Here is a 20,884-nt window from a genome sequence, read left to right as displayed (position 1 = left end):
CTGACATCAGATAAAGAATTCAGAATAAGTATCTAGAAATTTGTAGTTGACACAGACTGTGTCAAACCTCGCAGACTGACTTTAAAGGCATTCTCATTGTGCTACAGAAAACTTGTATCTAGATCTGTGAAAGTTCATTTACTGAAATCTTAACAACCTTGATACTATTTTTAAAAAAAGCATCATGACCTCAAATTTCATAAACTGGGGAAATAAAGTAAACATGGGGTCTGAACAAGGAACTGAGAGATTCTGCAAAGATCCAAGACACTGTGAATAGATCTCTACTGAGAATGAGAAGCAAAAGGCTGATGTCACCTCTTGAGGGACAAAATTAAAAGTGACTTTTCAATATTTGATGTAATTGCTTAGAGGGCACCTAATATGACACAGTATCACAGTGGCTCCTTGTTTCTGTCTGTCTAGTCCACTTAAGTGGTTTATCCAGATAACTAAAGCTTACATGATTAGGTGTCAGCGTTTTGCTTAAATATACCTAAAGTATATTAGTTCCTTGCCTACATTTTCGAGCAGAATTCACTGAACATAATTTAACTTATTTCTGATGGCTTAGCTGTTGTCAAGGAGACATTTTGATGTGTGTGTGTACTCACATGCATGCATGCTCAGTTGCTAAGTCATGTCTGACTCTTTGCGACCCCATGGACTGAGGCTGCCAGCCTCCCCGATCCTTGGAATTTCCCAGGCAAGAATACTGCAGTGGGTTATCAGTTCCTTCTCCAGGGGATCTTCCCTACCCAGGGACTGAATCTGCATCTCCTGCATTAGCAGGCAGCTTCTTCACCACTGAGCCACCAGGAAAATCCACAGTTTGACATAGCAATAAAGAATTGGACTTTTTCCAGCTTTATTAACATGTAATTGACAATGAAAACAGTAAGATATTTAAAATATACACCATGGTGATATGATATACATATATATGACATAAGTACACATTGTGAAAGGATTCTACCATCTAATTAATTAACATATGCATGTTGGGGGGTTGGTTTTGGTGAGAACATCCAAGTTCTACTCTCTTAGAAAGCTTTGATTATATAATACAACTTATATATAACAAAATATCATGTAATAAGTTATATATAGTATGTAATACAAGATATACAATGTTAGATAGATATATAATGTTACCAACTATAGTCACCATGTAATACGTTAAATCCGCCCATTTAGCAATCTTTCTCTATTTCCTCTACTTCTGATAAACCCCAACCCCTAAGCTTTTGGCAACTGCTTTCTACTCTCTTCTTAAAAGTTAGACTTTTTTTTTCTTTTTTTTGGTTTAGTATGGTTTATTAAGCTGTGCCTTAGTACAGACGCTGGGGCTTGCTCATGGTGCTCTTAATGTACAAGACCCTGACGTTCTGCCAATTTTTCTTGAGCAATGACACCAGGAAGTTGACAGCTAAGTGGATGTTGTACACAAGCTCATCATCTGTCATCTTCACGTGGCCAGCAGCCACTGCCAGACACAGCACCTTCTTCATCTGGAACTTGATCGTGGACTTCATCAACTTCGGCCACCATGTTCTCATTGTGGGTCAGCAAGGAAGGGAACTTACCAGCCTCGTTCAGGCCTGGGCCCAGGATTCGGGGGATCTGCTTGATCAGAGACTCTGAAGCCAAAAAGGCATCGTATTTCTTGGCCAGATTCTTGACCAGTTTCTTATTCTTGTTGAGTTTCTTCAGCGCCTCAATGTCCATGTGGGTGATATCCACAGCCTTGGTCTCATCACAATGCTGCTGGTCCCCCAAGACACACATGGAGAACTTGGGGCAGGGAGTGGACTTAAGCCTGACGGTGCCCGAGAAGCGTTTGTCCTTCTGAGGGTCATAGTTCTTCAGACTGATCTGAAGCTCCAGAGTCTCCAAAAACTTCCTGCACTTGCACTGGTTCCCGTGCAGGACTTCCCTCACCGCCTCGTAGAGGGTGTCGCAGGAGACTTTGCTGCTTGTGGTTCCCTACACTGCGATAACCGGAAAAGAGCTTTTTTTTTCTTTTTTCTTTTAAGAGTCCACATATGGGGATTTCCCTGGTGGTCCAGTGGATAAAACTCCATACTTCCAATGCAGGGGGCTGGGTTTCAAACCCTAGTCAGGGAACTAGGTCCCAAAGGCCCCAACTGAGAATTCATATTCCACAGCTAAAATCTGGTGCAGCCAAATAAATAAATAACCTTTTTTTAAAGTCCACATATGAGTGATATCATGCAGTAGTCATCTTTCTCTGTTTAGTTTCTCTTAGCATAATGCCCTCAAGTTTCATCCATGTTGTCATAAATGACAGCATTTCTTTTTTTATGGCTATATAAATTCCACTGTGTGTATATATATGTATGTATATATATATATATATATATATATACTGTGTATATATATGTATATGCTGTGTGTATATATGTATGTATATATATGTATGCATACATATATATGTATGCATACATATATATATGTATATACTGTGTGTGTATATATATATATACTGTGTATATATATGTATATACTGTGTGTGTATATATATATATATGCTGTGTATATACATATATATATATATATCTTTCTTATCCATTCATCCACTGATAGATCCTCAGGTTTCCATATCTTGACTACTGAGAAGATATGCATGAAGTAAGGTGGCTCAAGAAGTTGCCAGGATCTGAAAGGATACTTTGCAACAAGTAACAAAACAAAAGTTTCCACTAAAAATAATGTCTCCAGTTATAGAAGGTTCCTGATGGTTTATTGATTCACAGGACATCCAGTCAGAGGCTGGAGATGCCACAAGCAGGTCCCTCAGAGGGAGTGAGGAAGGAAGGGCTTATCCTTGAGGCTTACGATTCTGTGACCGAAAAATGTCCAGATGCCACCAGGCAGAGAAACTCAAGTTGCTGATACATTTCCAGCCCAGGTCTGAATGAGCTCAGAAATTGACTGAAACTGAAGGTGGAGGAGGAAGACCAACGAATCAACCTAGTCAACTCTCAGGAAGGCACAGATGAACATAATACTTCCTCCCATGGTCCAGCATCTTGAAAACTGTGGCCCTGCTGATAAAAGGTGGTATCTCCCTGAAAAGGAAATCAATTAGTGCATGCAAACAGGGTCTACGCCGCTTCTCAGCACACTGGAGTGGGCATTTCTCCACTACATGAAGGACAGGAGCATAGCACTCACCGCTCTATTCCACTAAACAAAACCCAACATGTAGCTTTGCTTAAAGTCCCTTCAAGGCTAGAACCCTCTGGGACTTAACTGGTGGTCCAGTGGTTAAGACACCATCATTCTACTGCAGAGGGCACAGGTTCCATCTCTGGTCCTGAGGACTAAGATCCCACATGCCCTGTGGCTTGGCAAAAAGAAAAAAAAATAAATAAATAAGGGAGAATGAACTTTTAAAAAAGAAAAAGACTGGAGCCTTGTCACTGCAGGCACCCTCTTCTCCATCACAGCACTTTCCACTGCCTCTAATTCACATTAATCCATCTTGGCTCCAATGTTAAGTCATGAAGTCTTAAATCACAGAGCTCTTCACCATACTTTCAGTCTGGCAATCACCCTGTCTCTGTGGATAATTCTACTTTTTGAATTCTGCAAACTTCATCTGTGCAGTCTTTTGCAGGAACCCACACCTCATTTGGTCCTCATTACTGGCAAATATCAAACTGGGAAGATGTGTTGGTAACTCTCGCTGGATTTCTGGCTCCATGCAAAACCACTCATTCCCATAGTGCCTGGATATCGTCCCCAGGTGCCAATCACATTATCACAATGGAACCCGTCATAGACTCGAAGTCTAGTGGGGGAAATGCCCAAAAACTAAGGCAACATTTTGCAGTCTGATGTTTATTTAGCCCATCTAAGGTATCATCTACCTGCTATTTCCTCCTATCCTGGGTCTCCCCTGGTGGCTCAGTGGTAAAGAATCTGCCTGCCAATGCAGGAGATGTAGGTTCAACCCCTGAGATAGGAAGATTCCCTGGAGAAGGAAATGGCAACCCACGCCAGTGTTCTTGCCTGGGAAATCCTACGGACAGAGGAGTCTGTCCACAGAATCACCAAAGAGTCGGCATGACTTATTGGCTAAAAAACAACAAAGGTATTACTTGTCAGCTATTCTTCCTATCCCAGGTCTTGGTTTATTTTTTAAAGAAGCCTCTCGTCCTCTGACCTTCTTTATTAATAGCTGAGAATGTCACCCATAAAACTTTTTCCCCACCCCTGCTTTGACCAAATAATGCATTCTCCCAACATCCTCCCTTGGCATTCAATACCATATCAAATTCAAATAAATCACAGTTGACTTTAAAGCCCTCCAGCAATTCATGTCTGCCTATATAACTCCTACACTCCTCAGCTGCTCTTGTCACATAAACCATCTCACAGCCTCTTTCCTCTACTACTTGCAATTCTTTCCTTTCTCCCTTGCTCTCTCACCCACCTGAATCAACCTCCTATCACCAACTATCAAATTACTTATTTTAGAGGAAGCAGGAAAGGTTGAATAAGGTATCTTGGTTCATAGCCTCATCCTGCTAATTTCTACCTGTGTGACTTTGTCAAACTGCAATAATAGTGATGAGAACAACACAAGTCTTTAACCAACACTTTTAGCTGTTCATCCAATTAACCCTATGAGGGAAAGCCTAGCATTATCCCGATTTTGAGGATGCAGAAAATCACCCAATTTTATTAAATACATGTTTTCTTATGTGAAAACTAGAAATACTAACATTTACTTCTCATGGATAAAAGCAAAGCATGACATGCACAGCACATAATTTATGTTAATTTCCTTTCCCATCACCAAACCCACCTTATTCACCATTTCTGCTCTTTATAAAAGAAAGAATAGAGCTCTTCTCCAGCAATTCAAGATGTCCCTTTCTTCTTGTCTTCACAAGGCATAAGAGCTAAGTACCAGAAAACAAATGGTATAATCTGCTGTGAACCAGAAAAGTAATGACCTTCAACTCAGCACACTGCTCCACGACCATTGGTTGGAAACAGAAATTGGACTTTACCTTTAGGAAGGGCAGGTAATTCCTACTAAATGTGAATTGAGGCTTTTTACCCTCTGCTTCTCTCTCTGGAGAGAAAAGTTCTTTCCCACCTGTTTGGCTGAAATTCTTTCCTCAGAGGGACAAAGATTTCATTCCACAAAGCCAGGCTTAAAATGCAAATACCATTGGATGAGCTAATACTTTGATGTGCTTCCAAGTTACTGGTTTCATATCTCTTCTTGCCAACAGGACTTGGCAGAGATGATGAGAATCAGAAAGGGAAAGAGGGCACCAAGATGACTGTGTCCACTTAGCTATTTGACCCAGAATAACAACATTTGTCACCATGCCTAGTATAGGAAAAGGCTATGGTAATAATCAAGCTAAAAGATACGAGTTTTGATGTGACTTCAGAACAAACAGAAGATCGATAAACTGTGATTACAAGCTATCTGTAGCCAACCAAGAAGACTTAACTCAGTTTATAAGGTGGCACATCTGTGCTTCTCCTCTACATCCTTAACATCAAATGATAATTAATTTTCATATACTGACAGTCCTCTAAAATCACTGCAATTGCCAGTATTTCACATGTTTCAAGGTAGGGCTGGAATTTACCTTCCTTAAGTAAATAGCATCTTGTTGTAAAGATTACTGTTTTCCTCTAGTTAGAGACACAAAATAATCACTTTCTATATCCTAATTCACTGTCCTGAAGTAAACAAACTAGAGGAACATTTGATGTTGTGGGAGATAGCCTCTAAGATGACCCCAGTGACCCCCATCTCCTGGTTTAACAGCCTTACGTAATCCTCTCCCCTTAAGGGCAAATTGAAATTATTGACGTGCTTCTAATTAATGTAGAAAAGTAATGGGATGTCCCTCCTGAGATCAGGTTATAGGAAAACTGTAGCTGCTGTCCTGGATGTTCATTTTCCTTCATTCATCCACTCACCTTGAGGAATTCAGTTGCCACGTTTTAAGCTGTCCTATGAAGTCCTCAAAATGAAGAACTGAGAGAAGACATTTCTAATCAACAGCCAGCAGGAAACTGAAGCTGTCACTCCAACAGGCTGCAAAGTAGGAAATCTTTCCTACAATCACTTAAGAGGTTCTGGACATAAACCTTCCCTTAGCTAACTTTCAGATGGGACTGCGACAGCATGGCTACAACCACACAACCTTGAACCAGAGACACTCAGATTAGCCTCATCCAGACTCCTGACCCACCCTGGTGGTGGTGATTTAGTTGCTAAGTAATGTCTGACTCTTGAGACCCTATGTACTGTAGCCCATCAGGCTCCTCTGTGCTTGGGATTCTCGAGGCAAGAATACTGGAGTAGGTTGCATTTCCACCTGTAGGGGATCTTCCCGACCACCCCAGCTGTGAAATAATCAGTGTTTCTATTTTACGAATCGAATTCACTTCTTCGGCATCTCCTGCATCGGCAGGCAGATTCTTTGCCACTGAGCCACCTAGAAAGTCCCCTGTATCTCAACAGGAAATAGCTCACTGCTTGGCCAGTTTGCCAACAGTCCCGATTTCTCAAGTAGATTTCATGGGGCAAGAACGCTCCTTGGGGTTAACTTGCTCTTTGCCTAGGTTAATTTAAATAGCAGTTGAAAATTTAACTTGAAAAGATAATTACAATATTTCACCTTCTTTTATCTCAGGTCATGTAAATGAGGCTTTCGTCTTCTCACAGTTCATATTATATTAATACAGGGAATAAAAAGGTCTCAGTATATTGTGTGCTGTCAATCACTTTAGAAGAATATTCTCCAATAATCATAGTGGGTACTAACTGGACAAATTTCCATCATCATGAGCTGTGTTTATTATCAACAAGGAAACACATAAACTTATAGCTTGGCAGAGTTCTCACCTGAGAAGTGAAAGGTGTCAATTTTATCAGACTGCAAAGTTGGAGGGGCTTTTTTTGACATTTATCAAGTATTAAGAACATTTACTGTGTAGCTAGGAATAGCCCTGAAGAAGCAAATTCAACTTCTACCCCCTTTTAAACTATGATTTTCATCTCCTGCTAAAGGCGGTGAAAGCACTAACCCTGAGTGACGGGTCCTAGACCGTAGCTTTATCCTCTGCTTTGGACCACAGCTCTTCTGGGAGACGCTGTCATTCACAGTATTCAACAGTGAAATGTGATGGTTAGACAAATGCAGCATCGTCAAGTTTAATAAACATCAGGAGGAAGCTGGCAGATAAGTTTCAACCCCAGGGCATTTTTAAAAAATCAAAATACTGTTCTTTGTCCTCCTAGTGTTAACACAATACCATGTGTTTAAACTAGAGTTTAGAAAGAAAAGAAAAAAAAAAAAAAACTAAAGTTTTTCTATTATACCTAAGGCCAGGCTCAAGGTCTTATTCCTCCAGGAAACCTTCCATGATTATCTCAACTCTAAATAATTACTCCTTCAAGTGTGGGATGAGAGGACATTACTCATCCCAGTGAAAGGCAGTGTACAATAGTGGTTACGAGAGTAAGTTCCATGAGTAGACCATTTGGCTTCAAATTTCAATGAGCAGGGGCTCACTAGCAATGGATGTTGGAGCGAACAACTTAACCTCCATAAGTCGGTTTCATCAATAAAATGGGGAGAGTATCTGTGCCCTAGATTGCCTTAGATAATCATGCAGAGAGACTGGTGCTGCATGGGCCCTCTAAAAACATTTGCTCTCGAGCAATTACTGTGTGCCAGACAGAAACATTGACCTATTGTATCTCCGTACCTCTACTGTATGGTAAAACCCCTTGTGGATGGACCTAGGGTCTGTCATACAGAGCGATGTAAGTCATAAAGAGAAAAACCAATATCTTATATTAATGAATGTATGTGGAATCTAGAAAAATGGTACAGATGAACCTGTTTCTGAGGCAAGAATAGAGACACAGACATAGGGAACGGACATGTGGACAAAGGAGGGGAAAGGAAGGATCAGACAAATTGGGAGATTAAGGTTGACATATATACTCTATGATGTATAAAATAGATAGCTAGCAAGAAGCTGCTGGATAGCATAGGAGTTTCAGTTCGGTGCTCAATGATGACCTAGAAAGGTAGGAGAAGGAGGTCTATCCAAGAATGAAGGAATATGTGTATACAAAGGACTGATTCACTTCATCATACAGCAGAAACTAACATAGCATTGTAAAGCAACTATATTTCAATTGAAAAAAAAAAACCCTGAGTTAAATCTGATTACCTCCATTTTGCAAATGGGAAAGTAAGGCTCATAGAGGTTAAGTAACCGGTTCCCACATACACAGTTGTAGAGGTAACATATGAAACATGGCATCTGGGGTCCAAAGTCCACCATTACAAAATATCACAACTCTTGTACTTCTGGAAAGTACCATCTTCAGTTTTCAATAATTTATTACACCTGAATACATACATATCTATCTCCCTTACTGCACTGTTGAGTTACCCTGGGGCAAGCATTGTTTCTCATTCTTCTTGGGATTCCCAATGACTAGCATAAAACACTTAGCCCATAATAGATGCTCATTACATTTTCTTGAAATAAAATAAGTTGGTAAAGTTGCAGCTGCTTTAGAAGAACTGTAACCCTTCTTTAAAGAAAAAGTTTTACCAAAAAGGAAAGGCCACAAATTTCTTTCAGCAAAGAAAATTGTTGAAAAATGAATAAGCACAGTTGTGGGCCCTGAGCTGTCAAAATCAAAATGGGACTTAGATTCTACCAGGGGCATCTCCCCTCAAGCCCATCAATCAGTGTATACATACTGATTATCTTCTGGGTGCTAAATAACCTCATGATATCAGTGACTTCCAAACAGCCAGATCAACCTTATTTCTGACATCCGAAGGCAGAGTACAGGTGGCTATCTAACCCTAGAGGACCTTGGAAAACCACAAGCCACACAGTCACCTGGAGAGGGGGAAAAAAAAAAAAATCACTCCAGGAAAGACTTCTAGAGCTCCAGAAACTGACCACAAACCTGAAGTGGCTTTCAGAAATAGAAGACTTGTGTTGAGTTCTATGGGCTTCCCTGGTGGCTCAGACCATAAAGAATCTGCCTGCAACGAGAAGACCTGGGTTTGATCCCTGGTTTGAGGAGATTCCTGGAGAAGGGAAGGGCTACCCACTCCAGTATTCTTGCCTGGAGAATTCCATGAACAGAAGAGTCTAGCGGGTTACAGTCCACGGGGTCACAAAGAGTCAGACATAACTGAGTTTTATGGAGCTTTGGGCTTTCAAAATGTCAATCCCTTTGTTTCTATTACTTTCCTTCCAAATGTTAAGGGCTTCATCAGGCCGACATCCATACCTGCCATGCTTGTAACCTAGACAAGTTCATGGCAAAGAGCATGAGGAAGACGGGTTCTCCATAACATGATTTGGTGTAGTTCACAAGAATAAGATGTAAACCAAATTAAATCACAGCAAGAGAAAATAAAGATGTAGCAGGAAGATAAGACCAGGAGATAAATTAAATAAAGCCATGAAAGTGATAAGTTCTTAGAGGAAGTAATACTGAGCCAAAAATAGAGTTGTGAGGTTCTGGTGGCCAAGAATTTACCTTTTTAGATAAACAAATTTGATTATAATATCCAGGTTTTTTTTGAGAAAAGAAAAAATATATACAATTTCCATCCAAGAAGCAAAGCTTTTTCCTGAAACTTTAATACTTACCAGTGCTGTCCAACAGAAATATAATGTCACATATGCAATTTTAAATTTTCTAATAAATACATTTAAAATGTAAAGAAAATAACATTAATTTTCATAAAATCTTAATATATTCAAAGTATTATCATTTCAGTATATAATCAATATACAAATTAACCATGCAGGGTTTTTTTTTTGCATACTAAGTCTTTAAAATATAATGTACATTTTACACTCATAGCATTTCTCAGAGGCACTAAATTTTCATTGGAAATACTTGATCTATTATGTTGGTGCAAAATTCATTGTGGTTTCAGACCGTGAATTTTATTACAGCTAGGCTCAAACACACCCTTATTAATCAAAATAGGAACCATTATAATCAACACATTTTTGCCAAAGAAAAATGTTTGCTTATCTTGTAGCATAAAAATTCATACTTCAGGATTTGACGAACTCTTGCCTCCTGCTCATTGTGGAAGCATTTTCCCTGCAAAAAATTGTTAAGATGTTGAAGTGGTAGTCAGTTGGCGAGAGGTGAGGTGAATAAGGCAGATTAAGCAAAACTTTATAGCCCTATTCATTCAACTTTTGAAGCGGTTGTGTTAAATTGGGCCCTTTCTGTTGACCAATGCCAACTGTAGGCATTGCCGTTTTTGGTGCATTTCACTGATTTGCTGAGTATACTTCTCAGATGTAATGGTTTCACCAGGATTCAGAGAGCTGTAGTGGATCAGACCAGCAGCAGACCACCAAAGAGTGACTATGACCCTTTTATTGTGCATATTTGGATTTGGGAAGTGCTTTGGAGCTTCTTTTTGGCCCAACCACTGAGCTGGTCATCAGCAGGTGTCCTATAAAATCCACTTTTCATCACACATCACAATCCAATAGAGAAATGATTCATTGTTGTTGCATAGAAAAAAAGACAACATTTCAGACGTTTTTTTTTTTTTTTTTTTTTGGTCGGCTCATGAGGCACCCACTTATTGAGCTTTTTCACATTTCCAATTTACTTTACCTGCTGAATGACCATAGAATGGTCTATGTTGAGTTCTTTGGCAACTTCTCGTGTAGCTGTAAGAGGATCGGCTTCCGTGATTGCTCTCAATTGGTCATCATCAACTTCGGATGGCTGGCCACTGTGTTGCTTATCTTCAAGTCACTCATCTCCTTTGCAAAAGTTCTGGAACCACCACTGCACTGTATGTTCATTAGCAGTTCCTGGGCCAGATTCATTGTCAATGTTGAGAGTTTTCTGTGCTGCTTTATGACTCATTTTGAACTTGAATAAGAAAGTCACTCAAATTTGCTTTTTGTCTAACATCATTTCCTAGCTTAAAATAAATATTAAATGAATAGCAAATAATAAGTCATTAGCAAAAAACATAAAGTGAGAAATGAGTATTAAAATGATCTATAAAATAACCACAGTTAAGAATGTATTCTGATATTAAACAGCAAATTTCAACAATGCAAAAACAGCAATTATGTTTGCACCAACCTAATATATCTCGATTTCACAAACTGTACAGTGGGTTCCCTGGGTTCAGACAGTAAAGAATTTGCCTGCAATGCAGGAGACCAGGGTTCGATCCCTGGGTTGGGAAGATCCCCTGGAGGAGGGCATGGCAACCCACTCCATGGACAGAGGAGCCTGGAGAATCCCCATGGACAAAGGAGCCTGGGCTACAGTTCATGGGGTCGCAAAGAGTTGGACACAACTAAGCGACTAAGGACAGCACAGTGCAGTGGAAAAAGCAGATTCACATAACCAAATTATTCCAACATGCGTAAAGCTTTTCCAATCGCTGAACATTCATCTTTAAATTTAAATTAATTAAAAATTAAATAAAATTTATTTTCTGAATTGCATGAGCCATATTTCACATGCGGACAGCACAGTTCTAAATGAAAGAGTTGTCTAGGTCTACCTAGAGGATACAGAGTAACACAGAGTACAATGTCTTCAGCAATCCCTCTACAAAACTTTGATTACATCTGTCAGTGTAAGCTGGGGGCACAAAATCCAACTCAGTGTCAAGCAGAAAGTCAAGGCTTTGAGGTCCACTCACCCCAAACTCTGATGATTTGGAACAAAAGAACCTCTCAAATGCCCTTCACTCTATTTTCTGTCTGCATTACCTCCCTTGACTGAACTTCTGATTCACAGACTAAAGAAGATAATGTTCATAGGCAAGAGTCTAAAGTTCAAGTAATGTTTTTCTTTTAAGTATCTATTTTTATTTATTTTAATTTTAATTTTTGGTCACTCCCATAGCTTGCAGGACCTTAGTTCCCTGACTGGAGATTGAACTCAGGGCCATGGCAGTGAAAGCATCAAGTCCTAACCATTAGACCACTAGGGAAGTCCCAAGTAATGTTTTTCTTGATTAAGAATAAACCATGTTTTTTTAAATAAATACAATTTTTTAGAAAAGAAAAATCCATATATTTTGAAAGTACTATGGTAGGAAATTGATAAGTATATCCAAGAAGAAAATATACAAAGTTCTTTTGAGAATTAAAAAATTACTTTTTAAAAGCTCATGAGTCAAATAGAAATACCTAAATCTAATACTATTTAAGTACTGTTTAAACAAAAAATATATATATATAGAAAGCATCCTTGTTTATTTTTATTAAACCACCAGAACCCTGGGGCTTCCCTGATAGCTCAGTTGGTAAAGAATCCACCTGCAATGCAGGAGACCCCTGTTTGATTCCTGAGTCGGGAAGATCTGCTGGAGAAGGGATAAGCTACCCACTCCAGTACTCTTGGGCTTCCCTTGTGGCTCAGGTGGTAAAGAATCCACCTGCAATGTGGGAGACCTGGGTTCGATCCCTGGGTTGGGAAGATCCCCTGGAGAAGGGAAAGGCTACCCACTCTAGTATACTGGTCTAGAGAATTCCATGGACTACAGTCCATGGGGTTGCAAAGAGTCAGACACAACTGAGTGACTTTCACTCACTCACTCACTCACTCACCATAACCCTTATAACAAATCCTTAAAAAAAATATTTCTTAAATTAAAAAATTACACATACTGAATTAAATTTATAATGCCAATTTCTTTTGAGAATAGGTCCAGGAATTCACTAAAGAAATTTGAAAATCCTTTATACTAGTTTACTCTTCTCAATTTCCTCATCTCTCTAATTCAGTTATGGAAATAGATAAATTCAAGTATATTTATGTCAAGAATTAACAGTAGAGAAATTACCAAAACATAAGCATAGTAGTAAACAAACAAACAAAAAAAAAAAGGAGCCTTAATCAGAATTTCCTAAGAGAAAACATAAAGAAAATTTCCCCCATATTTTTCATTTGCCATAAGTTTTAAAATGCCTGTCCTGTGTTAAAATTACTTTTGTGAGAAACTTTCCGTTTAAATCGACACATCCATCTCTTGAAAAGAATCCCATTGGAAAAGGGTACTCAGGTTCCATATTGACTCTAGCAGGTCTCCTCCTCTGGCAGCCAGAGATGATTATCTACACCACAGGGTGCACAGAATAAATAAAGATTAAATGATTATCAAAATGTGACCAACATCTGAGCAAACAGCATGCACCTTGGCAGGAGGGATACCAGCATTAAGGCAAATCACATCCAACTGTGGAAATAAACTTGTCAGATACAGGCTCCGGCTGCATCCCAAGCTACAGACCTTCGAGGACGATTCCAAAATGGTTCAACAGCACCGGGCCACCTCCCGCTGCCGCCTTTGGCTTCCCTCCACAGGCTGCCTCTGCCCCCTGTCGGTCAGTTTCAGTGCTGTATGTGTCATAGACAGCCTGACGTTTGAACTCACAAGTCCTAATTGGAAGGGATTGGGAAGAGCAAAGGGCAGTATTTGTGTATCTCAAGTGTGAGGTCTAGGGAAGAAAGAATCTTTGATCTGTTGGACTCCACAGTCAGGCAGGGTGAGAGCTATTTGGGGTGCCAAGGACTGTGTGAAGAGCACTGTCTCATCCATGTCCCTATGTGTGAAGTGATGTGAAAGTCGTGCCCAACTCTTTGCGACCCCATACTGCAGCGGGTAGCCTTTCCCTTCTCCAGAGGATCTTCCCAAACCAGGAATCAAACCGGGGTCTCCTGCATTGCAGGCGGATTCGCTTGCAATGCAGGAGACAAAGGAGACCCAGGTTGCATCTCTGGGTGGGGAAGAGGGGGAGGAAATGGCAACCCTCTCCAGTATTCCTGCTTGGAAACTTCCATGGACAGAGGAGCCTGCTGGGCTACAGTCCATGGGGTCGCAAAGAGTGGGACATGACTGAGCGCAGCACAGCAGCCTAGCCCTATGGAGCAGGTTCTATTATTATCCACGTTTCAAATAAAGAAACTAAGATACAGAGAAAGTAAGGAACTTTCCCAAGGTCACACAGCTAGGAAATGGCGGAGCTGAAATGTTAACCCCAGGTGGTGACTCTAGAAACTTCCCTCTTAATAGCAAGGCCACACTGCCACCCCATGGCCTGCTGGAAAAATCCACTTGCCAAGGGAATCCAGTTAAGTGAGAGTTTTAGCAAATGTTAACCTCAGGGATGGCAGAGGGCCAGCAAGAAAGGACTGATGGTGGGTAGGGACTCCTTTTAAAAACAAACCAAAAAAAACCAAACAAACAAACCAAAAAAACCACTGGACAATTGTTTGAATTACAGATAATAAAGAAAAAGTAAGCTATGAACACTATAAGAGAAATAACTTTAAAAATTGGGAAAGAGGGAATATGAGAATACTAATCTTTTATGGCAGAAACTCAACTCCAAATGTAATTTTTTCAAGAAATGATAGTATTCCAACTTGTCAATATCTTGCATAATCTCTTTAGTGGAATATTTTAGGAAATAACATCTTACAGTAAAAAAAAAAAAAATCTGTTTAAAATTTCACCTTTTATCTTCATTTTTTTCTTCTGTTCAATCAAATGAAATTAAATTTAAAACACTCTTAAAAGAGCACTGATAGCCGTATCCTAGTTTAATAGAAATATGTATAGATGATTCATTGGAAAAGACCCTGATCCTGGGAAAGATTGAAGGCAAAAGGAGAAGAGGGTGGCAGAGGGTGGTTGGATGGTTGGATGGCATCACTGACTGAATGGACATGTGTTTGAGAAGATTCAGAGAGAGAGTGAAGGTCAGGGAAGCCTGGAGTGCTTCTCTCCGTGGGCTTGAAAAGAGTCAAACATGAATTAGCGACTGAACAACAACAGCTGAACAGCAGCAAGGGGGCTTCCCTGGTGCCTCAGATGTGGCTCAAAGAATCTGCCTGCAAGGCTGGAGACATGAGTTCAATCCCTGGGTTGGGAAGTTCCCCTGGAAAAGGGAATGGCAACCCACTCCAGTAATCTTGCCTGGAGAATCCGAAGGACAGAGGAGACTGGCGGGAAAGAGTTGGACATACCTGGGCAACTAACTCTTCCACTTTCACAATAGCAACAATATAGAACAGTATCTGAAATGAGATGGAGTCCTCATATTAATGGTGTTTATTTTCTGGATGAGAGTACTTGGAAAGTTTTTCTTATAATTAATATTGTTTCTTTCATTAATATTTCATTGATTCAATTGTTGTTTATTTATCGAGCAGTTACAGTATACCAAGAATTGTTCCTGGCTCTGGGGGTATGGCTGTGAACAGAACAAGTCTGGTCCTTCTCCAGCTCCACAGGGAAGACAGATGTTAAACATGTAAGCACCTGCTCACGTGTCAGTACTTTAAAAAGAGATGATAGAGTGATGACAGGTCGAACTATTTTTAACAAGGTGATGAAAGAATCTCCCCATGGTAGGAACACTGAAATCAAGAATCAAAAAAAGTTCAAGAGGGAATCACTGCAAATACCTAAAGAAAAACATCGATGTAGAAAGAAAAGCAGATATAAATGTACTGGGGCAGGATATAACAAGGCAAAAAAGGATGTCCGTAAATCACAGTGCTGAAGCTTTCCAATTTGAACCAAGTATTTGGTAAATCAGATGGCATGCTTAATTTCATGCTAGGTAATACATGACTAATGTTCAACTTCAGTCTAGCTCTTATTTATTTTCATTTTCCTGTATCCTCTCCCGATTTCCCCAGACTCATCGAGCAACCTCTTTACACTTGGATTCAAGTTCTTGTCCCCATGGAACCCTGAATTTAGCAGATAGCCTGCTTCGGTCTTTTCCCAGAGCAGTGAGGGCCCAAGTGAAGTTGTTAAATGCTTACTTAACTAAACTAACAGCTACATTGAAATTTTATTGACATTAAACCCTTTCAAAGGTATCTGACAACCTGGCTAAAAGCAAATATACTGTGTGAATCTCCCTCATTAATGAGGCAATTAATCCTGAGAATTAGCCAACTTCACTGAGGACCAAGTGAGCTGCTATAAAAATGGAATTCTGGCTTCTCCCAAAATGCCCAGTCAGGAAAGGCAGCCCCTCGCAGTTGAGGAAGCCTAGGAAGATTGATAGCTCAGCTTATTGATTTCGCATGTCGAGAACAACTCCCAGGGGTCTGGTATCAGCCAGTCAGAAGCAGAATTTGATGAGGCAGATGGGACCCTGAGGGAAAACATCGCAAGGCGAAGCAGCCAAGTGCCCCTTCCCTGACCCTCTCAGGCACGATAAGAGATGGCCTGGTTCTCATTTTTACAGGATTCATTCCCACCAGGCTGCATGTGAAGAAGATGTCAGCCCAGAAGAGTCTTGCTCTTTGGGAAAAAAAAAAAAAAGTTAAGCTTCTTAAGTACAAAGTTTTAAACTGCCACCAACTGGCGTGTGCTTCAGGGAAGAAGGTAGGAGCAAAACGTCTCGTGCCCAGACCCACCCTGCCTCCAGTTTGGATTGTGCTATATGTATTAAAGCATGTGTGTGTGTGTGTGTGTGTGTGTGTGTGTGTGTGTGTGTGCCTTCTCCAACCTGAGAACAGATTCTAGCAGCGTTTCTCAGGATATATCCTTGTAAGGGAGGCCCCTCACCTTGCACCCCACGACACCTGCCATCAGAGGCAGGTGGTGGGATTATTCTAAGCAAATGAAACAGCAGGTCTTTCCCGTCTCCTAAACAAACAATTCTCAGACACACTCGGGTGGAGGAGAGCCTGGGAGCTGTCGGGGTTCTGCCATGCGAAATAATGATGTGCTTCATTCCAGCTTACAAGAGAGAAAACGCTTCCTCTGGCAGGACACATAACTGCATGATGTGTATTTGGAGTGAAATCTCAACCAAAAACACATAGGCCCCTGAAATAAAATGTGAACTGTGAGAGTTGTGTGTGGCTAGGAGAGTTTTTCGCATCAGAGCATCCTCTCAATGTGTCAAGTGTTCATTTACTTTCTCATCTCTTCACTTTATTTGCATTTAAGCCTTGTTGTTGTTGTTTAGTCATTAAGGTGTGTCCATTTGCAACCCCATGGACTGTAGCACTCCAGTCCTCTGCCCACAGGATTTCCCAGGCAAGAATTTTGCAGTGGGTTGCCATTTCCTTTTCCAGGGGATCTTCCTGACCTTAAGCCTTAGCAGATGCCAAAGTTTTCATGCAAAATTACCAGAAGACAATTTTAAGTCATCAGCATTCTAATCTCACTGCTAAATTTGTTGCCTCTACAAATTAAGTTTCCTTTGATCGTTTGATTCTAGAACAGCTTTGTTCAAGGCAGTCAGCAAGAACATAGTGTAAGCTTCACACCACGGCTCTTGATTCTGTGAAAGATCGTTCCTCTTCTCACTGCCACACACTTCTCCCTGCTCCCAGCGAGCCCACTGTCACTCCCAGTAAAGTTTCAAATGAGGGAAGGAAGGGTCTTGGCTGGCAATCCAGTGGTTAATTCACCTTCCAATTCAGGGGGTACCAGTTCAGTCCCTGGTCAGAGAGCTAATATCCCACATGTCTCACTGCCAAAAAGCCAAAACATAAAACAGAAGCAGTGGTGTAACAATAAAAACTTTTTTTTTTAAAGGAATTAAGGAAATCACTGGGATGGCTATGAGGCTGCAGCTTACCCCACATCCACTCTCTCAACCTGCCAAGCTGAATGAAATGGAATCAAGGAGAGCGTGTGGCAGCCTAGCTAGACTGCACACCAGCCTCTTTTTGTCCCTTTGACCTAGTGTGGGGCATGGAATGTGCCTCCTCTGTGTTCCCCACTCCCCTTTCCGATGGCTGGAACCTGAATGTGGCATCAAACCAGCTTCATACATGCAGACTACAGCAGACCAGCCCACCTGGACTGTTCGCAACAGGACTGTTTCATAAGAGAGAAAAAAAAAAATCCCTTATTCATTAAGCCACTGTATTGTCAGATCTCTGTTATAGCAGCTTGTGTGGGCTCAGTCACTCAGTCAACCCCATGGATTGTAGCCCACCAGGCTCCTCTGTCCATGGGATTCTCCCAGCAGCCTTGCAATGGGTTGCCATTTCATTCTCCAGGGGATCTTCCCAACCCAGGGGTTGAACCCGTGACTCTTGTGTATCCTGCATTAGCAGGCAGATTCTTTCCCACTGAGCCACCTTATAGCAGATTAGTCTTACTCTAATCTATTATGGGAATTAATCACAAGACCTATGCTGTAAATGAGCTTCCCTGATAGCTCAGCTGGCAAAGAATCTGCCTGCAATGCAGGAGACCCTGATTCAATTCCTAGGTAGGGAAGATACCTTGGAGAAGGGAGTGGCTACCCACTCCAGTATTCTGATCTGGAGAATTCCGTAGCTATATTGTCCATGGAGTTGCAAAGAGGCAGACATGACTGATTGACTTAAAAAAAAAAAAAAGTGCGGTAAATACACAAGACATGCAACCATTAAGGCTACCTGATCTTAAGTCCTTCTTTAATATTTCTCTTGGTTTGTTAATCCCTCTTTTCACCTATTTAAATCCCTGTCCTTCCAGGTTAATCTCCAACATCACCTCCTCCAGGATGGGAACCAATCATTCCAGCAATCTGTTCCACTGAATCTCATTATCTCGCCTCGTACAGAGCCTGGCCTGTAGGAAGTACACAGTTGGTTCCCTTTCTGGTAGTTGTTTAATATCATCCAATGCAAGACATCAAGTTCTTCTTGTGAATTTAGATATACCTTTGAGAATTTTGGCTTGAATGATCACCTGGCTAGTGTACCACTTAACTAAGATAAAGAACAAAACTACAGAGAGAAAAAGAAGGTGGGCTGGAGTGGGAAGTTTGGTCACCTAAGCAGTCCTCCAGGAAATTAGCCAGTTATAGAAGAGAAATTGAAAGATGCTCTAAAAGAAAAAACAAAAAGGAAAAAAAAAAAATGTTAAGCCATGTTTCAAAAATAGTAACTAAGACTAGTTGGGTCAAACAGCCCAGAACTGGAAAGGAGTGGGAAAGAGAGAGAGAGGCTACCAACCCCATTGCCCATAATGTAATGAAGCAATTTGCAGACAATTGTTATTGACTCCGAACAAAAGATTTAATTCCAAATACAATCTCTCTCCCTTGGCCTGAGATCCCCAGTTGATCACCTTTATCTCTATGTATTTGCTTTTTCATCTGAAAAATGGGAATAATTTGCATCTTAAAAAAATAGGAGCAATGAGATAACTAAACAGAATAATATACATGAAAGTAACATATAAGAAAGAAAGAGGCATATGTGTGAGTTTTTATGCTTTACATTGCGTTCAAAATGAGTGGGAATGTGGATAGTATCTCTAGAGATAGGATGGTGCAGGCTGGGGAGTGGAATAAAAATAAGTTTAGAATGTTGAATAGGACAGTGTGAGGTGATGAAATAGGACCCTAGAAAAATAGAACATTAGTGAAAGCAGGTATTTTTTTATCAAGCACAGCCCTTACTTCTTTTATCCCCCGCTGCTGTCCTCCCAGCTCTACCACACACACACAGACACACATACACTTATGTGCACAATCCATTCTCACCTGATGAGTGATGGAGCTTAGAGAGGGACCCCACAAGAAGTAGAAGTCAAGCTGGCAAAGCACACACTTCAAACAGAAGTTGAACAGAGATGGTTTATGGGATCATACAACTTAGCAGGTGCTATGGATCAAGAATAGATTTTCACAAATGGAGGATATAGACTTTGGAAAAATGAATTGTTCACTGGACATAAAATTTCAGTTATGCTAGATGAATAAGTTCTAGAGATCTGCTCTACAATACTGTGCACTCAAAAAGTAAAGAGAGTAGATCTTGTCTTAAGTATGATTACAACAACAACAAAAAAAAATACTCAATGGGGAAAAAGGACACAGAAAGCTTGGGAAGTGTTAGACTTGCCTATCACTTTGATTGCAGTAATGTGGTTGCCGTTGTTCAGTCGCTCAGTCATGTCTGACTCTCTGCGACCCCATGAACTGCAGCACACCATGTTTCCCTGACCTTCACTATCTCCCAGAGTTTGCTCAAACTCATGTCCATTGAGTCAATGATGCCATCCAACCATCTCACCCTCTGTCGTCCCCTTCTCCTTCTGCCTTCAATCCTTCCCAGCATCAGGGTCTTTTCCAATGAGTCAGCTCTTTGCATCAGGTTGCCAAAGTACTGGAGCTTCATGGCCCCTATAATTACTTACAAATGCTTGCTCTATCTTAATTTCTTTACTGTCTGTTCTCCCACTAGCTTTTTTAAGCTTTCAGGTATTTTATTAATAGCGTGGGCATTTTCTTGGCCAAAGGTGGCTATTCTCTTATCCCCTTTGGTTCCTGGTTCCCTTTAAAATTCCTAAGAAAGAGAAATTATGTAATTTAAGGTAACCAGTATCTAAATAGTTCATTACTTTCTCAAACCATATACAAAATTAAACTCAGAATAGATTAAAGACCTCACTGTAAGACATGAAACCATAAAACATCCAGAAGAAAACATAGGCAATATGCTCTTTGACATTTGTCTTAGTAATATTTTTTTTTAATATGCCTTCTTAGGAAAAGGGCACAAAAGCAAGGAAAAAAAAGGACTACACCAAACTAAAAAGCTTTTCAACAGCAAACAGAACTACCAACAAAATGAAAAGGTAACCTACTGAATGGGAGAAGGTATTTGCCAACAATATATTCTATAAAGGGTTAATATCAAAATATACAAATAACTCTAGGATGCGGACAAAAGGGAATCCTTATGCAGTGTTGGTGGGATTGTAGATTGGTCCAGCCACTATGAAAAATAGAACTACCATATGAATCAACAATTGCACTTCTTAATATTTACCCAAAGAAAATAAAA

The 20,884-nt window shown here is 40.4% G+C and overlaps 1 pseudogene; it reads right to left on the bottom strand.

Annotated features, from left to right (window-relative positions):
- Nucleotides 1–1,295: 1,295 nt before the first annotated feature.
- The window catches only part of LOC133071844 (large ribosomal subunit protein uL1-like), a 46,639-nt pseudogene continuing 27,050 nt past the window's right edge, over nucleotides 1,296–20,884 (bottom strand).

Source organism: Dama dama, chromosome 17, assembly GCF_033118175.1.
Source record: "Dama dama isolate Ldn47 chromosome 17, ASM3311817v1, whole genome shotgun sequence".
NCBI lineage: Eukaryota > Metazoa > Chordata > Mammalia > Artiodactyla > Cervidae > Dama > Dama dama.
This window is presented reverse-complemented; position numbering and strand designations above follow the sequence as displayed.